Raw genomic sequence first — 5,740 nt, 5'->3', positions numbered from 1 at the left:
CTCACATTTATGGTTTGGGAACTAAAGTGATTCAATCAACAAGCAAGTAATGCAAAAGAATGAATGGTATGGTAATTGTACAAATGAAAAGTTTCTTAAACATGTTATGCTATAGAAAGCGATAAATGAGTACCTTGAATGATACAACTTCAAAAACAATATCCTACCATACATCCACAGGTTGAAACACTCAAGCTTTGGAAAATCACCTCAAAAATATTCGAATTACCGAACAAAATTTGAGTACAAACAACCACAAAAGAATTAGAAAAATAAAACTAGTATCTACTACTAAACAGCCTTGGTGAAAGTGGAAAAAAAATGAGTGAACCAAGTGGAATAGAACCCCACTGGTACAGAGCAGAAAAACAAAATTTTACTGTCATCGCTCAGCAGAGCTAGGCTCGCTTAGCGGATGATAGAAAAACCAGAACAGAAACAGTTGTTCCAATTTTCCTCCACTTCACCTAAATACCTCATAAACATAAAAATAAACAAAATTTACAACCGTTGGGGTGCCTCCCAACAAGCGCTTGTTTTACGTCGTTAGCTCGACGCCTTTATTGTTTCGGTGTTCGGAAAGTAGCTTCCTCTCGTCATGCCATGGTGACGTCTCACCGCACAAGCCTAAAGAAAGTGTCCTAACCAAAGCAGGCAACAAACGTTACAGGTACAATTATATACAACGATTAAACAAACATAAAAACCAAAGTATACAACTATATACACAAACAAACACATATGTACAAGTATGGAACAAATACAATTATTATCATACAAAAAGAGACGCAAGTTGAAAAGTGAATATTTGTAATTAAAGAGCTAATCCGAGATCAACATGTTTCACCAACATTCACCAACAAAAGTATACTTGTATATAACATATACAAGTAAAACTATATGGTGAACATAAATAAGTAAACATGTACAAGTAAATATATCTACAAGTGAAATTATACAAGTAAACTTATACAATATATACGATATATACAAAGCTCAAAACCACAGAAACTATTGCGATACAATCCACAACCATCCCCGGCAACGGCGCCATTTTGTTGAATGCAGTATAGGGCAAGCAACAAACAAGATTTGGAAATATTGATCCAGGAATTATAGTCCACAGAGATGGAGAGATGCCATTCAATAGTTTCTATGGTTTCGAGCTCGGGATTGAATGAGCAAAAAGTAAACAAAGATATAAACAGGAAAAGAATAAACACATTCTTAGAAGAGAAATAACTTCTCAGGAATGTAAATATATTCACTCTTCACAAACATACACTTACCAACCCGTTATACTCAACCTACAATACTCATCTATGTTATCACGTATCTCTCACATAAGCGTCCATCTCTGGAGGACAAACGAGATCATCTCACAACTAAGGTTATCTCTAACGCAAAGTCGCGAGAACATCCGTATTCTCGCGTCGGCGATCTCTCGCACGCCGATCAAACACGAAAGCATTAAGTACATATACCCACAGTGAATGCTAGCTCTAAATCTATCTCTAGAGTTCAGAACCAACAGATTATCATCCTAGATAAGGATTCAAGAAGTTTATCTCTAAAGCACCCCAAATCCCCAGCATAGAGCAAAAATCCAGGATAACATCAACACAGATTCGTAAAGCAAGTTAAATATAACATTATAATTGGTAAATATACATAAGATTCAAGTAAATATACAAACAAACCCAACCAAAGAGAAATACACAAAGAAGAAGAGAAATGAACCGAAGATCTCCTGGTTAGTCAGCTCCGTTCGATGCTCAATCCACCCCCGATCATCCGTATGCAACCTCCAAAGTTGTTTTCTAAGCTAATCTTGATCTAAGAATGAAAATGATGGTGTTGAGACTCAAAAATACCCAACCCATTACCTAAAAATGTGATTTTGTCCCCTTTTAACGAGCTGCTGTCTTAGCAGGTCCGCTTAGCGGACCCCCTCCGCTCAGCGGACTCAAAATTGCATCCAGACTCTGATTTGCTCCGCTGGAGCTCCGCTCAGTGGACCCCCACCGCTTAGCGGAGTATGCTAAAAATCAGATTTTGCTTTCGCCATAACTCGAGAACCGTAATTCCGAATTGTGCCCGGTTCGAAGCGTTGGAAAGCTTATTCAATGCTCTATCCAATAATGAATGAATGGAAACCAAAATGATGATTTTGGTCATCCTTATTTTGAGTCTTTGGAAGTCCGCTTGACTGTGGCTAAGCGGGCTTTCACCAAAATTGCGAATCGAAGCCGTGTCTTTGACACTTTATTCCTCAAGGCTCCAATAAGCATGAATACCTATAAAAACAAAGGAAAAACTATCAAATGGTATAAAAGTATATGAAAATACAACTATTCATAAAGTATACGTATTTATACACAAAACGGAGAATTATTCAAACGGTATTAACAAAAGTATCGATAAGTGTCACTATTTACATACACAAAATAAGTACATTTTGGCACTTATCAAACTCTCCCCAACTTGAAACTTTGTTTGTCCTCAAACAATGTCAAATAAATCAAAGAATCAAAAGTAATAAACCAAAGAATTGTGAATCAACAAGTTTCGAAAACCAAAAACAAATGTATGGCTTAACACAAAAACGTATAAACAAAGTAAATACTTACCACTATACTACAACGACAACATGTAAATGAAACGAATCCTAAGTACAAAAATCATGCAAAACATTCTAAAACAATACATGCTATCTCATGAATCACACCTAGCAAAAATTTCATCAATGGATTAAGAACACACAAAGGTGAAGGAATTTTAACACTCATCCAACAATCTTGCAAACAAAAGATTAAATTATGCATTCGTCCAAAAATCACACCGAAGATATAAAAGCAAGAATTACAAGGACTTTTCAAGGTTGTAATGTGGTTTGGTTAACAAACAAGGGATAAATCCTAAGGCTAATCGAAACAAAAACTTGCCTAAACCTAAGGGAGTGCCGAATCCACCAAAATTCAAACAACAAAATCTCGATTAAACTTCTTCCTTAACCACAAGTTTCTCAAACCAATCACAATACTAATTAGCATAATTATTCAATTCAATTCTCTTTTCTTTTTATTTTTCAAAACTTTTTCTCTTTTTTCTTTTCTTTTCACTTTTTTTTTCTTTTCTTTTTTCTTTCTTTTCAACCTCATAGCAACAACCACATAAGTAGCAACCATTTCTCTCCCCAACTTAAATTCAACAACATCATCATGTGAATACTCTCTACTTCTAAGGCAAGGTAAAAATTCATACCAAAAATCATGGTTGAGGGTTCAAGAAAACAAAGAATCAATCATCCACGCAAAAATGAGAACTAAACACTCAAAGATAAGCATTTAGTAAAAACAACATGGACATTGACAAAAAGGCTCAAAAGGGTTAACAAATGATCAAACACTCACAAGGTGAATTGACTATTTAGTTCTGGTAGTGTCGCGGGCGAAAAATCGTTTTGTTTCCTCTTTTTTGTGGATGAGACACCTGATGCCTTCTTTGGGCTCGAGTGCTCAAAAAAATGATTTTTCTTTTGTACCGACCAAACTTTTTATTATTTCCAAAGGAGGAAAAGGAAAAAAGCTGCAATAACCTAAAAGTGGGGGGAGAGATCTTTGGGTAAGAGGGTTGGTTATACGAAGGGAAGGTATTAGCACCCAACGTATCTATAGTACTCTATAGGTTTCTTTGTTATGTTTTATTTCATTCTTGTTGTGGTGAAGGTTCTTGTGAAATAGGTGGGACCTAAGGTGTTTGTTTGATTATGCTCGCAAAGATCATCGCGATCCTCTGCATACATATCCCCTAAAGGGAATCAGAGCATCTGTAGCTCGGGGTCTACGGGTGCTAAGGTTTGAATGGTTTTTTTTGTTTTGTTTTGCTCGCCAAGGATCGACCTTGTGCCTACGTATTCTCAAAGGGATGTTGAGAAAGTCAGAGCAATCGTAGTTCCCACTTATGCTAGTGGAAGCAAAGAAAAATAGACAAATGTCGTCTAAATGCTAGATGTATCTAATCTATATCATCACATACATCTGTTTGATTTTGTTTAAAAATCTTTTCATTATAAGCCCGGGGCCATGCCACTTAGGGTGCTTAGAATGATAAAGATGTTTTTGTTTAACCAGCCTTGTGGCAAAAACTTTCAATGAAGTCAGCCTTGTGACAAAAAGTTTTAATTAATCAGCCAGCCTCGTGGCAAAAGTTTCAATGAAGTCAGCCTTGTGACAAAAACTTTGATTAATCATCCAGTACGGTGGTAAAACAGTTTGATTGATTAGCCAGCCTTGTGGCAAAAAGAAATTTGATTGATTAGCCAGCCTTGTGGCAAAAAAGTTTGATTGATTGATTGTTTGTGATGATATATAAGAGATACTCCTAGTATAGAGATGAAAAATGTCTAATCTCCTAGGGTATTTGATTTGGATATTGGGGATGCTTATAAGAAGCCCGTGGGTCCTTGTACGAAGCCCAAGAGGAGGCTATCCGAGGGTCCTTGCATTGGAAGCCCAAGAGGAGGCTATGGGAGGGAAAATCCGGGGTCCTTGCATTGTAAGCCCAAGAGGAGGCTATGGGAGGGTCACTCGTTTGTACAAAGCCCAAGGGGAGGCATGGTATAGTTGGTTTGAGCTCTTAGAGCGATTTCACCGAGAAACCATACTCTATGTCCTAACCTAAACTAGTGGAGATTCTTTGCACGAAGCCCAATAGGAGGCTATGGGGAACCTAGTGTTGTACTAAGTTGAATAAGCATATAACACAATCACAAGTATGAACAAGTATGAACAAACATTAACAAGTACATGAACAACTATGAACAGTTATACATATATGACAAAGTGTGTGTATATAATGGAGTTTATGAAGGAAATATACCTGTAAGCATGATCCATTTGTATACACAGGGCTCGGGACTCACACTCGGGGAGAGGTCCATTTGAGTTTATTCAAAGCTATGTAAACAGGTATTTACAAAAGGGGCTTGGGACTTATACCTACATGGAGGCCCATGGTATATTTTTTGGGAAGATTTAAAGAAAACCTTCATTTTTTGATTTGTTATTCAAAGTTAAAAAGAACAGATCGAGCTATGTACAAAAGGCGTACAATGAAATACCTAATTTCATGTACTGGAATGGGTATGTACAAAAGGGCTTGGGACTTATACCTTCGTGGAGGCCCGTGTTTTATTTACAAAACATGGTTGATCGTTTTATTTACAGTCGCGTTGTTTGAAAAACGGTTTGAAAGTTTGTTCTGAAAGAAAGTTTATTTATTTTGAATAAAAAGACTGTGTAAAAAGAAAAAGGAGTGGGTCTTATACTCTCTAATATTCGAGAGGCCCCACATCGTTTTGAAAATCAATTGATCAATTAAAAAGATTTAATCAATAGTTTCCTTTGAAAATCAAAAAGAAATGGTTTACCGTTTTTGAAAAGGAATCGGGATCGCTCGTTTTTTAAAACGATTTGAATTTTGAAAGAAATCAATTTAATCGAGATAAACAAGAAGATTGTCTTCAATTAACACTTAGATGATTAGGGTTTGCTTCAAAAAATATTTACAAGTGATTAAATTTGAAAATCAAATGAAAAATAATATTTAAAAGTATTAAAATTACTTAAAAACAAGTCATTTTAAAACCAATTAAAAATGTATCAAATAAATATTTTTTTGTGATTTTTTTTTAACATTGTCAAAATATGTATATTAAATAAAGAGTGTAAGAAAAATG

The sequence above is a fragment of the Vicia villosa genome, linkage group LG4, assembly GCF_029867415.1.
Source record: "Vicia villosa cultivar HV-30 ecotype Madison, WI linkage group LG4, Vvil1.0, whole genome shotgun sequence".
In the NCBI taxonomy this organism is placed as follows: Eukaryota; Viridiplantae; Streptophyta; class Magnoliopsida; order Fabales; family Fabaceae; genus Vicia; species Vicia villosa.
Note: the sequence above shows the minus strand (reverse complement) of the source record.